Here is an 18,401-nt window from a genome sequence, read left to right as displayed (position 1 = left end):
GTGATATCTCATTGTAGTTTTGCACTGTTGGTGAGAATGTAAATTGGTACACCCTCTATGGAGGACAGTCAGGAAATTCCTTAAAAAACTAGGAATAAAACTACCAGATGACCCCACAATCCCACTACCGGGCATATACCTTGAGAAAAACATAACTGAAAAAGATACATGTACCCCAATGTTCATTGCAGCACTATTTACAATAGCTAGGACATGGAAGCAATCTAGATGTCCATCGACAGATGAATGGATAAAGAAGCTGTGGTACATATAGACAATGGAATGTTAGCCACAAAAAGGAACACATGTGAGTCAGTTTTAATGAGGTGGATGAACCTAAAACCTATTATACAGAGTGAAATAAGTCAGAAAGAGAAAAACAAATATCGTATGTTAACATATATATATGGAATCTAGAAAGATGGTCCTGATGGACCTATTTTCAGGGCAGCAGTAGAGACTTAGACATAGAGAACAGACTTATAGACACAGGGCAGGGAAGGAGAGGGTGGGACGAATGGAAAGAGTAGCATGGAAACATCCATCTAAAATATACATATACATATAAAATAGCATGGACACATATACATATAAAATATACATATACATATAAAATAGCATGGACACATATACATATAAAATATACATATACATATAAAATAGATAGCCAGGGGGAATTTCCTGTATGACTCAGGGAACTCAAACCGGGGCTGTGTGACAACCTAGAGGGGTGGGATGGGGTGGGCGATGGGAGGGAAGTTCAAGAAGGAGGGGACATGTGTATGCCTATGACTTATCCCTGTTGATGTAGGAAAGAAACCAACACAATATTGTAAAGCAATTATCCTTCCATTGAAAATAAATAAATTAAAAAAAATAATAATAATAATGGGACGTCAAGATCATGACAGATAAAGTTATCTTTTTATCAAAAAACCCCACTTTTATCAAAAGTGCAGCTATGAAGAAAATACTGTTTATGGAGAATTTTCTATAGAAGTAAATACAAATTTCCCTTGCAAAAAAAAAAGTATGTATATATTTTATGCTCCCAAAGGTGACCTGTCCAGCTCCATGTACAAGGGTTTCCAAGAACTAAGTTCCCTTCAGTCTCCCTGTCCAGCCCTAGGGTGGTATCCTCGGGCACACGGTTGGAGCACCTCCCCAGCAGCATGTTTGCATTTCAGCCTATGGGAAAGAAATAGAGAACATCCGGGGCAAGTGGCTCATCACTAAGAAAATTACCTACACATGATATATTTTCACCCCTCTCACTTCCCATTGACCCAAACTTAGTCACATGGCCACAGCTAATCACAAGGCCACATGGGAAATGTAGTACCTATTTCAGTTCAGTTCAGTTCAGTTCAGTCGCTCAGTCATGTCCGACTCTTTGTGACGCCATGAATCGCAGCACGCCAGGCCTCCCTGTCCATCACCAACTCCCAGAGTTCACCCAGACTCAGGTTCATCGAGTCAGTGATGCCATCCAGCCATCTCATCCTCTGTCATCCCCTTCTCCTCCTGCCCCCAATCCCTCCCAGCATCAGAGTCTTTTCCAATGAGTCAACTCTTCGCATGAGGTGGCCAAAGTATTGGAGTTTCAGCTTTAGCATCCGTCCTTCCAAAGAAATCCCAGGGCTGATCTCCTTCAGAATGACTGGTTGGATCTCCTTGCAGTCCAAGGGACTCTCAAGAGTCTTCTCCAACACCACAGTTCAAAAGCATCAATTCTTCAGTGCTCAGCCTTCTTCACAGTCCAACTCTCACATCCATACACGACCACTGGAAAAACCATAGCCTTGACTAGACGGACCTTTGTTGGCAAAGTAATGTCTCTGCTTTTGAATATGCTATCTAGGATGGTCATAACTTTTCTTCTAAGGAGTAAGCGTCTTTTAATTTCATGGCTGCAATCACCATCTGCAGTGATTTTGGAGCCCCAAAAAATAAAGTCTGACACTGTTTCCACTGTTCCCCCATCTATTTCCCATGAAGTGATGGGACCAGATGCCACGATCTTCATTTTCTGAATGTTGAGTTTGAAGCCAACTTTTTCACTTTTCTCTTTCACTTTCATCAAGAGGCTTTTTAGTTCCTCTTCACTTTCTGCCATAAGGGTGGTGTCATCTGCATATCTGAGGTTATTGATATTTCTCCCGGCAATCTTGATTCCAGCTTGTGCTTCTTCCAGTCCAGCGTTTCTCATGATGTACTCTGCATAGAAGTTAAATAAGCAGGGTGACAATATACAGCCTTGACGTACTCCTTTTCCTATTTGGAACCAGTCTGTTGTTCCATGTCCAGTTCTAACTGTTTCTTCCTGACCTGCATACAAATTTCTCAAGAAGCGGGTCAGGTGGTCTGGTATTCCCATCTCTTTCAGAATTTTCCATGGTTTATTGTGATCTACACAGTCAAAGGCTTTGGCATAGTCAATAAAGCAGAAATAGATGTTTTTCCGGAACTCTCTTGCTTTTTCCATGATCCAGCGGATGTTGGCAATTTGGTCTCTGGTTCCTCTGCCTTTTCTAAAACCAGTTTGACCATCTGGAAGTTCACGGTTCACATATTGCTGAAGCCTGGCTTAAAGAACTTTAAGCATTACTTTACTAGCGTGTGAGATGAGTGCAATTGTGTGGTAGTTTGAGCATTCTTTGGCATTGCCTTTCTTTGGGATTGGAATGAAAACTGACCTTTTCCAGTCCTGTGGCCACTGCTGAGTTTTCCAAATTTGCTGGCATATTGAGTGCAGCACTTTCACAGCATCATTTTTCAGGATTTGGAATAGCTCAACTGGAATTCCATCACCTCCACTAGCTTTGTTTGTAGTGATGCTTTCTAAGGCCCACTTGACTTCACATTCCAGGATATCTGGCTCTAGGTGAGTGATCACACCGTTGTGATTATCTGGGTCATGAAGATCTTTTTTGTATAGTTCTTCTGTGTATTCTTGCCACCTCTTCTTAATATCTTCTGTTTCTGTTAGGTCCGTACCATTTCTGTCCTTTATCGAGCCCATCTTTGCATGAAATATTCCCTTGGTATCTCTAATTTTCTTGAAGAGGTCTCTAGTCTTTCCCATTCTGTTGTTTTCCTCTATTTACTTCATGGCAAATAGATGGGGAAACAATGGAAACAGTGACAGACTTTATTTTCTTGGGCTCCAAAATCACTGCAGATGGTGACTGCAGCCATGAAATTAATGTTCATTGCAGCACTGTTTATAATAGCCAGGACATGGAAGCAACCTAGATGCCCATCAGCAGATGAATGGATAAGAAAGCTGTGGTACATATACACAATGGAGTATTACTCAGCCATTAAAAAGAATACATTTGAATCAGTTCTAACAAGGTGGATGAAACTGGAGCCTATTATACAGAGTGAAGTAAGCCAGAAAGAAAAACACCAATACAGTATACTAACACATATATATGGAATTTAGAAAGATGCTAACAGTAACCCTGTGTACAAGACAGCAAAAGAGACACTGATGTATAGAACAGTCTTATGGACTCTGTTGCAGAAGGAGAGGGTGGGAAGATTTGGGAGAATGGCATTGAAACATGTATAATATTATGTATGAAACGAGTTGCCCGTCCAGGTTCGATGCACGATACTGGATGCTTGGGACTAGTGCACTGGGACGACCCAGAGGGATGGTATGGGGAGGGAGGAGGGAGGAGGTTTCAGGATGGGGAACACATGTATACCTGTGGTGGATTCATTTTGATATTTGGCAAAACTAATACAATTTGTAAAGTTTAAAAAAAAAAAAAGAAGAACAACAACGAAAAAAAGAAATTAAAAGACACTTGCTCCTTGGAAGAAAAGCTATGACCAATCTAGACAGCATATTAAAAAGCAGAGACATTATTTTGCCAACAAAGGTCTGTCTAAAAGTTATGGTTTTTCCAGTAATCATGTACGAATGTGAGAGTTGGACCATAAAGAAAGCTGAGCACCAAAGAACTGATGTTTTTGAACTGTGATGTTGGAGAAGACTCTTGAGAGTCTCTTGGCCTGCAAGGAGATCCAACCAGTCAATCTTAAGGGAAATCAGTCCTGAATATTCCCCTGGGTTCCCTTACCCTACTACTCTCTGCCCGGGTGCCTTTTCCCAATAAAGTCTCTTGCTTTGTCAGCACATGTGTCTCCTCGGACAATTTATTTCCAAGTGTTAGACAAGAGCCCAGTTTCGGGCCCTGGAAGGGTTTCTCCTTCCTGCAACAAATGGCAACTCTGGCAGGGACTCTTCTTCGCTGAGACTGACATCCTGACGACTCGGGGTACTCAGGGGCCAGCTTGCCTGCCAATGGACCAGACTCAGTGGCTGCAACTGGGACCCTTTTGTCCCTGGTCTCCTCCTGACACGGACAACTGGCCAGAGTGCTCCGACAGGTAAGGAACAAGAGACTTCATTGACCTCTCTCCCCTTCCCTCTCTCTTTCCTCTCTTTAACCCTTCCTATCCTTCCCCGTTTTTCTAGTCCCCCAGTCCTGGATGCAGGAATCTCGTCAAAGGGCCCTCAGCCTGAGCTGAGGATTGGAGACTGATCACCTCCTCTTGGCAGAGAACTCGAATTCTGGTTCTGGTCTGGTCTGATTTCTGGTAGGGCCGAGTTCCAGTCCTCCCTTCTCTGGAGGCCCAGGGAAAAATCCCATAACACCTGGGTATCTGTAGGTGGCAGGAGATGTCTGTAAGGCCACCCCTTTTGCCCCTCCTCCTCTCCCTTCTTCTTTCAACCTGGCTTCCTTTCCTCCCTTGAAATCTTTGATGTTAGTACTTGGATCTGAAGTTCTGTGTCTCTATAGGAGGTTTTCTGAGAGACTGTATTCTTGTATTTAAGGGCTTCCCTGGTGGTGCAGAGGTTAAAGTGTCTGCCTGCAATGTGGGAGACCTAGGTTCGATCCCTGGGTTGGGAAGATCCCCTGGAGAAGGAAATGGCAACCCACTCCAGTATTCTTGCCTGGAGAATCCCATGGACAGAGGAGCCTGGTGGGCTACAGTCCACGGGCCGCAAAGAGTCGGACACAACTGAGTGACTTCACTTTCACTTTCATTCTTGGAAGGTCTGATGCTGAAGCCGAAACTCCAATACTTTGGACACCTGATGCTGAGAACTGACTCTTTGGAAAAGACCCTGAAGCTGGGAAAGATTGAAGGCAGGAGGAGAAAAGGATGACAGAAGATAAGATGGTAGGATGGCATCACTGACTCAATGGACATGAGTTTGAGCAAGCTCTGGGAGTTGGTGATGGACAGGGAGGCCTGTTGTGCTGCAGTCCATTTGGACACAACTGAGCAACTGAACGGAACTGAATTAAAACTGTAGGAAACACCACCCAAAGCAGACCTACAATCCTTCTGGCCAATTTTCCAGGCTCAGACAGAAGCATCCAGAGATTTTGGGTGAAGGGGTCCAGTGCCCAACCTGATTCAGCCACAACCAAGTAGGAATGTTGCTCTAACAGCCCTGATTTCCCTGTAGGGAAATGGGGGGCTGTGTGTCATGAAAGTGTTACCATCTCCCAAGTCTCCTGCTCCCTCTCAGAGAAGCCATCATCCTCCAAGTTTATGAACATCCATTAGTTAAAACACAGACCTAATTCTGACAGTGATTGCAGGAAAATGTACTTTAGGATAATGAGGCTAAGACATTGGGGATAACAATGACTATAACTATCTCTTTCTAGGTAACTTACATACTTGGCAAACAATGGGCTTGTGAAGGCGTGATTTTCCTTCTCCTTTAGTGAAATTGTATGTTACTGTTTCTGAATTGTTCATGATTGTTTCTGAAGAGTAAAGTTTTATATTCAGTTGCTCCTAGGTCATATGCCTGTCCTTCTAGAGTTCCCCAGATCATTCATTTCATTAAATATTATCTTTTCTGTGAAGTTCCCTTCACAACAGTTCTGATGCCTTGGTCTAACCAAAAATCTTTTAGCCTACACACTGGCCACATGTTTTTCAGAGAAAACTTTTATTTATTAATAAATATATTATAGACATAACATGACTAGATGGTATATGAAAGCTGAAAACTCCTCAGTGCTACCCAGATCTTAATCTTAGGTCTGTCCTTCACCTTACCCACATGGGCAGGAGGAGTGGGGAATGTTCTGGTTGCTGCCTTCATGCTATCCTAATGGAATTTTTTTTTTTTTTTACAAATCCCAGAGCTGCTTAACTTCCCCTGACATATTCTTATCTATGGGTTCAGCTCCTGAATTTTTCTGAAATTTGTAGCTTATACATCCCTTAACCTTTCAAACTCTTAAATATAAAATGTATAAAGGAGAAGGATGCTGACTGAAATCTTGGTGGTTTAAAGTTTCAAATAGCACTTTACACTCACTCATAAGAAGACAAAAGTATCCCACAATACACTAGCCTGGGCAAAAAGCCACAGGAGTGTCCATTGATCTAATAAGACCATCCCAGCTGGAAGATCTTTTGGAAAATAACTGAATCGCATTTTAACTCCAACGCTTCTCCATTTGAAAAATGGGAACTCTGAGGCCCAGAGGGATTCAGGACCAGCCCCAGGTCACTAAATCAGCAAAAGGCACAGTAGTCAGAAGACCGAGGATCCAGTGTCCTATTTTCTCCACTACAGAGTTGTTTGTTGGAAAAAGTATATTTCTGTTTTGGCATTCTTGAGTCTACAGATTCCTAGCATAAGTTTTGGCATAATAAAGTATGGTGTTGTAATCTTCTTCCTAACTGTAACCCTTCTTCAGTCCTAAAAACCATATAAGGAATTTGATCTCTATCATAGTTTCCAATTAGCTTTGACAAACTTGATGTCTTGCCAACCAGTACACTACATCACACCTACTGAGTCCAACAGAAAAATGATTCTATTAAATACCTAGACTTAATATCTCAGCTAAAAATCACCATCTGTTCACACTTAATTACAATCTTCCGAAAACATATTTATTTAACAATCTTAAAGAAAAACTCCACTTGCAGAGAGGAATTAGGATTTGAATTTTTAGTCTTTGTGCCGAAGAGCTGTCAATTAAACTTAATATTATCTCAATCCTGGCTCAAGTCCTACTGGAAACAGAAGCACACATTTTTTTTTTTTTCAGATGGTTTCCAAAAACACACTCTTGCATTTATTTCTGAAGGAAAATTTTAAGATGGTGAAAAATAAATAAATAAAACAGGATGCATTTCTTGCTCTTTCTTTCTTTTCAGCTTTATTTCTTAAGTATACCTTTCTTGAAAACAGGAATGGAATGGAAAAAACTCAGCTTCCAGGTGTACTTTATCACTAATTGGCTTAACATGCCAGACAAGAAGCCAGCCAGTTATTTTCACCTCCTGTCATTGTACTTATATGCCTCTCAGAAGGACTCTTCTGGGTTCAATCAATATAAAGAACTGTATGTAAGCGGTCCTTTATTCTGCGACACTCCTGTAGAGATCTGATTTGATGTCATTCAGAGTCTCTTTTGAATGGTTTCAATAGCCAGAATCTCAGGCACAAGGTGCTTTTACGAAGTTAAACAGACACTAAGCTTGAAGAAATTTACAGAAGAAAAAGGAATGCCCTGCCCATTCAGAATAAACTTATAAAAACTGATAGTCACAACATTCATAACCAAGACTTTTATGGTTGAACTGTCAGTCACCTCACAAGACAAAATATCCCTCGCCAAAAAAGTATTCTATTTCGGGAGTTATTTTCTGAAATGGAGAAGAATGAATTGAACTGCCTCTGGCCATCTGTGTGTATTTTTTTCACTCTCGTAGCCTTTGCTGCTTGGAACATATTGTGGTATTTTGGCCTCTGTTGGGGAAAAACAGGCAATTAAGACACTTTCCAGAGACCCACAGTTTTATAGGAATGACTTTCAAGTAGTATTTATTCACTTGTTTAAGAAATAAATACTACTGCTTATTACATACCAATTTCTATGTAAATATCTGGGAATGCAACCAGGGCCCAGGTAGACGATTTTGCTGTCCTCATGGAGTTTACAGTCAGGACAGAGACAGAAAGACCAAAAACCTTAATTTAACTAATTACATGAAAAGAAGAAAAATTGTCAAAGAAATTTGGACTTTTTAACATAATTCTCAAAAAATGATGAATACACTGTTTCAGTGTTTAAATACTGATCTATGAAAATAAAGAAATTAACATTTATTTAATCGCTATGTAAAGTCCAGGACTTTACATATATTATTCACTTACTTCTGACAAAGATCTTTATAAGTGGATAAAGGAAACTTGGAGCTTCCCTGGTAGCTCAGCTGGTAAAGAATCTGCCTGCAATGCAGGAGATCCCAGTTTGATTCCTGAGTCAGGAAGATCTGCTGGAGAAGGGTTTAGGCCACTCACTCCAGTATTCTTGGGCTTCCCTTGTGGCTCAGCGGGTAAAGAATCCACCTGCGATGCGGGAGACCTTGGAATACTTCGGTATTCTCGCCTGGAGAATTCCCATTGACAGAGGAGCTTGGCAGGCTCCATAGGGTCGCAAAGAGTCGGACACGACTGAGTGATAAAGCACAGCACAGTACAAAGGAAACTTGAGCTTAAAAAGTGGAAGTGTCCAGAACAAAAAGACGGTCTGTAAGCTATAAAGCCAATAATCAGATCCACATTCAACTGATTCAAAATGTGTGCATTTGTTCACACACCTTCTGACTTCCTCAACTAAGTCTTCTTTGGCATCTTAGCAGGAAAGGTCACATTGCTTCAGACTTCTCTTTCATCAGCTAAAAGTAGACATACAAGTTTCTCTAGCCAATATCTTTACCTCTGATAAGAATAATTGTTTAAGAGTAAAATAAAAAATCAACCTTATGTAAAATCTCCAAAGAAGACAATCTCTCCCACTTCCAGGGACAACACAATCTGATGTTTCATAATTCCACAAGCATTCTAATACTCAGTAATCTTCTACTTGCTTAGCAAGTTCTCATTGCCAGATCAAGTGCCTGTGGTAATAGATCTTAAAAGAATAAAGCCCAGAATTGAGAAGTTAAATAGTTTATATATTTCAACATTCATTATTCATAAAACAATGAACTAACAACAAAAAAATCTGGCTTCCTAAGCAAATTACAGTCAGCTTGCACAAGAATGGTCCTGTTTGCATCCTGCTAGATGAATACAGCAAAAGGAAAGTCTACTACTTACCAATATTTGAGATAAGTTGCAAACAAGCAGCCCATATTTACCTAAAGAATCATTTGAAAATCTTTTATTAATAAAAAAGGACACATTTTGTTTCCACATGTTTCACATAGCATCATAAGCCCACTCCAGATCATGCCTCCAACTGAGCAAACTAAAAACTCTTGAAAAAAATTAAATAACTACCGGAAGACTCTGAAATATATAGATTTTTAAATCATTAGCAAAATATTGGGTGAGTCCAAAATGTATAAACAAATATCAAAATACATTATGGCCATGTATGGTTTATCCCAGTAAAACAATGTTGGTTTAGCATTTGAAAACATAATTCATCATATTAATAGAATAAAGGAGAAAATCTATATGATCAATGCAATAGATGGAGAAAAAGCATTTGATAAAATTCAACTCTCATTCACAATTTAAAAATACAAAAACTCTCAACAACCTAGGAATATTAGAGAAATTTCTCAAACTAATAATGGGCACCCATGCAAAACCTACAACTAACATCATACTTAATGGGGAAAGACTGAATTTTTATCGCCTGAAATTAGTAACAAAGCAAGAATGTCTACTTTCACTGCTTTTATTCAACATGACACTGGCAGGGAAAGGGGGAACCTAAACCATTGCAGTCATTTTTTAAAAGAGGGGGTGCAGAGAAGGTAAAAGAAAAAATAAATTAAAGGAATAAAGATCCATAAGGAAGAAGTACTTCCTCTCTACTACAGTAGAGATGATACAATTGCTTATGTAGAAAATCTCAGAGAATCTACAAAATAGAGATTCAAACTAATAAAAATAAATTTATCAAGATACATAACTAATGTTTTAAACTATTGAATTCCAATACACAAGAAGCAAACAATTCAAAAGTTACATTTTAAAAAATTCCATTTGCAGTAGTACCAAAAAGAAAAATCTAATCAAAGATGTCCACATTGAAAACTACAGAAACTGCTGAAAGTAAAGAAAATCTAAATAAATGAAAAGACATACCATATTCATAGATTGAAAGACTAAATATCATTAAGATAACAAACTGATCTATGCTAGTTTCAGTTCAATACCAATCAAAATTCCAGCAGACTTTTTTGTAGAAATTGACAAACTGACTTTAAAACATATATAGAAAAGCAAAGGACCTAAACTAACCAAAACCGAAGAACTTTTTAAAAAGAAAAACCAGGTTGGAAGACTTACCCAACCTGATTTCAAAAATTCCTATATAAAGCTATAGTAATCAAAGTAATTTGGTACTGATGAAAAGAGACACATATATGAACAAGAATAGAGAATCCAGAAATAAACCCACACATACAATAAATTGATTTTTTACAAGAATACCAAGGCAATTCCTTGGAGAAAGACAAGTCTTTTTAACAAATGATGCTGTATACACTATAAAGAAAAAAAATTAGCATAACCCTTACCTCACACCCTACATAAAACTTAACTCAAAATGAATCACAGATCCAAATTTGAAACATAAAACTCTAAAATTTTCTACAAGAAGCAATACGAGAATTATAGTTTTGGAGAAAGCAAACATTTCTTGGATAAAACACAAAAAGTTTGAGTCACAGAGAAAAAGAATTGTAATTAATCTTTGACAAAACTAAAATGTTTACTGCTTGAAAGGAACCCCTAAGAAAACAAAACCACAAGCCACAGACCTGGAGAAAATATTTGCCAAATACATATCAGACAAGTACTTATATGAGAATCTATTAGTATAAAGAATTCTTATCACTCAATAGAAAGAAGATACTCTAATTTTTTAAATAAGGAAAAATTTACATAAACACTTTACCTAAAAACATCTAGTTTTCCATAAGAATATTAAAAAAATGTCCAAGTTATTAGTCAACAGAGAAATGCATATCAAAATCAGAATGAAATACCACTATACACCCAATAGAATGGCTAATATACACATTTTTAAACCAACAATACAAAGTGTTGATGAGAATATGGAGAACTGCTATTGAGAACATAAAATTCTACAACAGCTTATCAGTTTCGTAGGTTCAGTATATACCTATCATACCACCTAGCTTGTCCACTCCTAGGTTTTTACCCCAAAGAAATGAAATTATGTCCCATTAAGACTTGTAAACAAATGTTGGTTGCAACTTTATATGTAATAGCCAAAAACTGGGAATAGCTCACGTGTCCATCAACAGGTAAATGCATAAACATCTTGTGGTATGTCCTTACAATGCAAGCTTACTCAGCAATAAAAAGAAACAAACAGCTGGTATACTCAACAAAATGAAGTTCAGATGAATCTCAAAACCACTATGCAGAGTGAGAGAAGCATGGCAGAAAGGAGTACATAATGTGTGATTCTATTTATGTGAAATTCTAAAAAATTAGAACTAATCTATAAGGACAGAAAGCAGATCAGTGGTTGCCTGTGGATTTTGGCAGAGGGAGGAATGGATTACAAAGGAGTTATAGGACAATTTAGAGAGAGAGAAATAACTGTTAACTTGATTATGGTGATGGTTTCATGGGTGTATTACATTTGTCAAAACAGATAAAATTGTACACTCTAAATATGTGCGGTTTATTATAGCAGTTCCATTTTACCCCAATAAAGATGTAAAATAAATACATGCACTTTGTCTAATTGCCCCAGCTTCAAGTCAAGTCAGTGGATTGCTTCATTAGCTTCATATCTAGATGCACTCACATAGTCCCTGCTGTGGAGCCCAATCCCCAAATTCGATCATGTTAGATTGTAGCATAATAAAATGTCATTTAAGGGCAGCATTAATTAATGTACAGAAACAGAATTCCCTGGTGTTCCAATAGTTAGGACTCAGCGCTTTCACTGCCGGTCTCTGGCTTGGATCCCTGCTTGGGGGAATAAGATCGTAGAAGCTGCATGGAGCGATTAAAAAACAAACAACCAACCACACACAGAAACCTTATCTGGTGATTAAGAATAAGGATCTCAGAGCTAGACTTACCCAAACTCAGTTCTCTCTCTCACTTGCTATGAGACCCTGCATGAGATTACATTTCCCGTGTCTCAATTTCCTCATTCCTATAAAATGGAGATAATAATTTTTACCTCATGAAATTATTCTGGATATTCAGTAGGCTGACACAAATATAGCACATGCCTGGCTCAGATCAGTTCAGTTCAGTTGCTCAGTCGTGTCCGACTCCTTGAGACCCCATGAACTGCAGCACACCAGGCTTCCCTGTCCATCACCAACTACTGGAGCTTGCTCAAACTCATGTCCATCCAGTCAGTGATGCATCCAACCATCTCATCCTCTGTTGTCCCCTTCTCCTCCTGTCTTCAGTCTTTCCCAGCATCAGGGTCTTTTCTAAGGTCAGTTCTTCACATCAGGTGGCCAAAGTATTGGAGCTTCATCTTCAGCATCAGTCCTTCCAATGAATATTCAGAACTGATTTCTTTTAGGATGGACTGGTTGGATCTCCTTGCAGTCCAAGGGACTCTCAAGAGTCTTCTCCAACACCACAGTTCAAAAGCATCAACTCTTCAGCACTCAGCTTCCTTTATAGTCCAACTCTCACATCCATACATGACTACTGGAAAACTCATAGCTTTGACCAGATAAACCTTTGTCAGCAAATAGGTTTCTAATAAATGAAAACCCTGCCATAACACTCAAATGGGAATCCCAAATGTTCTAATTCTTCACAATATTCTATCATGTTACAGCAAGGTAATGAAATCATCCAGGTGAACCTAAATAGCTATGTAATTGATGGAAATTCTAGGAGCCAATCATCAATCATATCTTTTTCAAATTTCTTTCATTGATGAGTGTGTTTTCATGGGGATTTTATTGCCCTAAGAGTATAACCAAGGCTCCACATTTTCTCTCTTCCTGCCCACCTCCTCTTCTTGTTTTTGCAGTTGCATCGAAGTCCTTGTATGAAGTTTCTGATCTAAAATATTGGATGTAGATGTTTTCCCAGGAAATTTGTTAACTCTTTCTGTTTATAGATGGATTAAAATTTTCTACACGAAATGCCAGGCTGGATGAAGCACAAGCTGGAATCAAGATTGCTGGGAGAAATATCAATAACCTCAGATATGCAGATGATACCACCCTTATGGCAGAAAGTGAAGAGGAACTAAAGAGCCTCTTGATGAAAGTGAAAGAGGAGAGTGAAAAAGTTGGCTTCAAACACACCATTCAAAAAACAAAGATCATGGCCTCTGGTCCCATATTCTTGGCAAATAGATGAGGAAAAAATGGAAACAATGACAGACTTTACTTGGGCTCCAAAATCACTGCAGATGGTGACAGCAGCCATGAAATTAAAAGATGCTTCTCCTTGGAAGAAAAGCTACGGCCAACCTATGCAGTATATTAAAAAACAGAGACATTACTTTGCAAAAAAGGTCCATCTTGTCAAAGCTATGGTTTTTCCAGTAGTCATGTATAGATGTGAGAATTGGAACATAAAGAAGGCTGAGTGCCAAAGAATTGATGCCTTTGAACTGTGGTGTTGGAGAAGACTCTTGAGAGTCCCTTGGACTGAAAGGAGATCAAACCAGTCAATCCTAAAGGAAATCAATCCTGAATATTCATTGGAAGGATTGATACTAAAGATGAAGCTCCAATACTTTGGCCACCTGATGCCACGAATGGACTCATTGGAAAAGGCCCTGATGCTGGAAAAGACTGAAGACAGGAGGAGAAGGGGATGACAGAGGATGAAATGGTTGGATGGCATCACTGACCTAATGGACATGAGTTTGAGCAAGCTCTGGTAGTTGGTGATGGACAGGGAAGCCTGGCATGCTGCAGTTCATGGGGTTGCAGAGTCAGACACGACTGAGCGACTGAACTGAACTGATATCTGTCCTACGACACTGTTAGTGATCTGTTCCAGTCTGGAATTCCCTTCATCTGGTACATAGTTGGTGTCTCATAAATGTTGCTACCTTTATTTTCCTAGTTCAGGATTGAGTCAACCAGCATAGGGCTAAATACACACAACATAGAAATCAAATGGGACTATTAGGTTCAGAGATACATTCTATAGGAGGCTCATCAGGCTTGCACAGAAACACAAGTGTAGCTGGCAAAGACTCTTGAGAGTTCCTTGGACAGCAAGATCAAACTGGCCAGTCCTAAAGGAATTTAACGCTGAATATTCATGGGGAAAACTGATGCTGAAGCAAAAGTTCCAATACTTTGGCCACCTGATGTATAGAGCTGACTCACTGGTAAAGACCCTGATCCTGGGAAAGATTGAAGACAAGAGGAGAAGGGGTGATGGAGGATGAAATGGTTGGATGGCATCACCGACTCAATGGACATAAGCTTGAGCAAACTCCAGGAGATAGTGGAGGACAGGAAATCCTAGTGGGCTGCATGGAGTCGCAAGAGTCAGACATGACTTAGCAACTGAACAACGAGTGTAGCAGATGTGTCATTTTAATGCTATAGCTGCTTCTGATCCTAACCCACTAGCAGCACTCTATTTTTTTCATTCCAAAGTAGACTAGATGTTCACTTCATTGACGGTAAAGAAACAGGGGCCTAAATAAATGATTGCTTGCTTTTATATCCCAGTCACTGTACTAGAAGCTTTATCATTTCTATAAATCCTAGAATAAACCACTTCTGTTTTACACATGACATAACTGAGGCTTGACTTGTTTAAGGCTGTAGATGAAGTGTGGAATAATGAAGCCAGGAGTCCAATCCACACAAGATTTTGGTCACGCAACCTCTGTTGTGTACATTATACCATATCACTTCTCAATGTTTGTGGGCTTAGAAAGGGCAACTCTTTAATTTATCTTCCAAATGGAGAGACTTCTAAGAGTGAATGTGGCAGGATGATAGGCATAAACCAGAACTCTGCTGGGCACACTGAAGTGAATGATTACCCTAATCTGAATTATCAACTATCAATTATCAAATATTCAAGCAATATTTCAAAGCAAAGAGATATCAAGAAAAGAGATGAAAATCTGTGGCATGCTGAATGCTGGCCAAATAGACTCTCTGCAAAGGAAGATGTAATCCTGATTTTAGGGAAAATAACTGGGACATGATCTACTTCCTCACTACTCACTGGATCTGCAGACCAGCAACAGCCCCTCAGACCTACTGCATTTGAATCTGCCTTTTAACAAGATGTCCTGGTGATTTACATGCACATTAAAGTTTGAGAAGCACTGTTCTACAGGTCTGTAAACTTGCTTACCATCTGAGTAACATGGAAGTTTAAAAAATTCAAGGGTGCATCACCCAAGATCCTAATTCTGTGGAATTTGGGGTGAAGCCAAGAATCCACATTTTAAAAGAGCCCTCCATGAAAGCCTCGAGAACGGGCAGATTTGGGGCTCACAGATCTAGAGCATCCAATGTAAACGGCAACCAAGTTTTCACCAGGAATCATACAAAGTTAAAATGAAAGCAGCTTAAGAGTCATTGTATTTACATTTTTATCAAGAAATTTATCTTTTTTTCAGCCAAAAAAATCCTTTGAGAGATAGATTCCATAGTAGGAAAGTATGTTAGCTGAGGAATTTTCAATGAAATGAAGCAAAGCATAATATTCCCAAAGAAGGCCTTCCAGCTCCTGGAACAAACTCACACAGCCCTAAGTGTGCCCAGACACAGACACAAACATAAAATGAGACCGAGAAGATAACCAAATGTTGCTTCCCAATACATTCACAGCCCTGTGGCCATAATTACTTGGTCTTTGTGAGAACATCTGTTCCCCTAGTCTCATCCCGAGGCCCAGAGTTATGTGCAGTCTGTTTCTGTGTCATTTCTTAGGGTGTTGTCCCACATCAGAAGCGAAGCCTGAATGATTACAGACACTTTGCTGTGTTTTATGGACTCTTCCACCTACGTTTCTTTTTGGCAGTCAATTTGCTGTTAAATGTCTAATGAGTCTTTAGTGAAGCAAAACTCAGGCATTAAGCTTCAGTGACTAGACTGAATCTAAAAACTCAGATCTTATTCTATGGTGAAAAGCTAGGGCAGCAAATTCACAAACGATGTAGTCCAGACTCAGGACAAAAAGGCAAGGTCATGTTCACATTCAAACTCTGAAATAAAAACAGTCCAGAGAAGCAACATCAGGCAGAAGGCAAGAAGACAGTGCTGATGACCTGGGCTTCTGAATCACGTCCAGTGACAGATTCCTGCCACTCCTGTGGCCTTTTCAGGCGGCGCTAGCGGTAAAGAACTCACCTGCCAGTACAGGTAGATGTAAGGGATGTGGGTTCGATCCCTGGGTCAGGAAGATCCCCTGGAGGAGGGCATGGCCACCCACTCCAGTATTCTTGCCTAGAGAATCCCATGGACAGAGGAGCCTGGCAAGTTAAAGTCCACAGGGTCACACAGAGTCTGACACGACTAAAGTGACTTGGCACACGTGCACAGCTCTTTTTGAAGAAAAACTGTAAACTCTAAGTCTCTCAAGTGTAGAGATTCCATTGTTTCTATTCTCTGCCTTTTTGACATATCATATCATTACTTCTACTGGTTACTTTTTCAGTATTTTATAGTGAAAAGAAAGGACAATAAACATCTGAGTCATCATGGTCTGGATTCAACAATCATTAACATTCTGCTTTATTTGTCCTATTATTTAAATTTCTGTTGAAATTTCCACATGAGTTGTGGACATTATGACTCTTCATTACCAAATACATAAGCTTACTTCTCTTGAGACTAAGCTCTCATACATAACCATGATATTACTAAAACTGCAGAAAACTGGCAAAAATAATTCCCTAATATCACCTTAGGGCTTCCCTGGTGGCTCAGAGGTTAAAGCGTCTGCCTGGAATGCAGGAGACCTGGGTTCGATTCCTGGGTTGGGAAGATCCCCTGGAGAAGGAAATGGCAATCCACTCCAGTACTCTTGCTTGGAGAATCCCATGGATGGAGGAGCCTGGTGGGCTACAGTCCACGGGGTCACAAAGAGTCATACACGACTGAGTGACTTCTGCTGCTGCTGCTAAGTCACTTTAGTCGTGTCCGACTCTGTGCGACCCTATAGATGGCAGCCCACCAGGCTCCCCCGTCCCTGGGATTCTCCAGGCAAGAACACTAGAGTGGGTTGCCATTTCCTTCTCCAGTGCATGAAAGTGAAAAGTGAAAGTGAAGTCACTCAGTCGTGCCTGACTCTTCACGACCCCATGGACTGAAGCCTACCAGGCTCCTCCGTCCATGGGATTTTCCAGGCAAGAGTACTGGAGTGGGGTGCCATTGCCTTCTCCACTGAGTGACTTCACTTACTTTCTAATATCACCTAATATCCACTCCTTATTGAATTTGCCTGATTACCCCTGAAATGTCTCTATTCCAACATTTTATTTCGCCATTTGTCAAAGAGCAAAGTTGAAAGAATTTTACAGTACACTCATATACTCACCACCCAGATGCTGCCATTCATTTTTTACTGTGCTTGTTTTACTACATCATTACATTTATCCGTACACATTCTTTAGCCATCAACCCATCTTACTTTTGGACATATTTCAAAGTAAAATGCATCAGCAGTTTACCCTTAAATATTCTGTGTGCAAATTGTTAGGTAGAGTTCAATGCTTGTTTATAATTTTTCTTTTGATGGGAAATTTACATACAATGAAATGCACAAATATTAAATTATATTCGCTGAGTTTCAACAAATACATACATCTATGTAACCCATGTCTATGTCAAAAAATAGAACATTACCAGGAATTTCTTTCCTGATCCTACCCAGTTGCTCCCCTCGCCTCTCAGAGGCAAGCTCTGTTCTGATGTTTTTCACCATAGATTCTATTTTGCCCATTCTAGAACTTCATATAAATAGAATTATACAGTGGTTTCCTTGCTAAATCAACATCATCAGGGTGCAGTGGAACTTTGTGTGATAGTGATGGAAGTAAAGAAAAGGAATTCTCACTGTACCCATTCATGCCATAGCTCTGTTTCCATTGGAAACCACTGACCACCATAAAGGAAAACAAAGTTGTTCACATAAGCTGCTCCTAGCTTGGTTTTTGTCATATGTACCATGCTGTGCCACCCAGATCCCCACTTCAAGAGTGAAGGATTGGTCCCCCAATGCTGAGAAGATGGTCAGATGATAGCCTTCTGTGCCAGATGGGAATTGCCTCAACAGAAAAGAGCCATGTCACCCAAAGTCACTGCCTCTTCATAGGGCAGGCTGTATTCAGTGACTGGTCCACCTAGATAAAGAATCTGCTCCCTCA

The 18,401-nt window shown here is 39.8% G+C and overlaps 1 long non-coding RNA gene and 1 other non-coding gene across 2 annotated transcripts in view; one reads left to right on the top strand and one right to left on the bottom strand.

Moving 5' to 3' along the window:
- The window catches only part of LOC132346552 (uncharacterized), a 99,564-nt gene extending 81,554 nt beyond the window's left edge, over positions 1-18,010 (bottom strand). The window contains exons 1-2 of the long non-coding RNA XR_009496388.1: positions 17,881-18,010; positions 12,148-12,224 (exon numbers count right to left, since the gene is read on the bottom strand). This is a non-coding gene — a long non-coding RNA (uncharacterized lncRNA). The remainder of the gene's footprint in view (positions 1-12,147; positions 12,225-17,880) is intronic.
- Positions 16,948-17,019, top strand: TRNAS-GGA (transfer RNA serine (anticodon GGA)). Its single transcript has one exon. It is a non-coding gene; the product is annotated as a tRNA-Ser (tRNA).
- Positions 18,011-18,401: the final 391 nt, after the last annotated feature.

The sequence above is a fragment of the Bos taurus genome, chromosome 11 (genome assembly GCF_002263795.3).
Source record: "Bos taurus isolate L1 Dominette 01449 registration number 42190680 breed Hereford chromosome 11, ARS-UCD2.0, whole genome shotgun sequence".
NCBI lineage: Eukaryota > Metazoa > Chordata > Mammalia > Artiodactyla > Bovidae > Bos > Bos taurus.
This window is presented reverse-complemented; position numbering and strand designations above follow the sequence as displayed.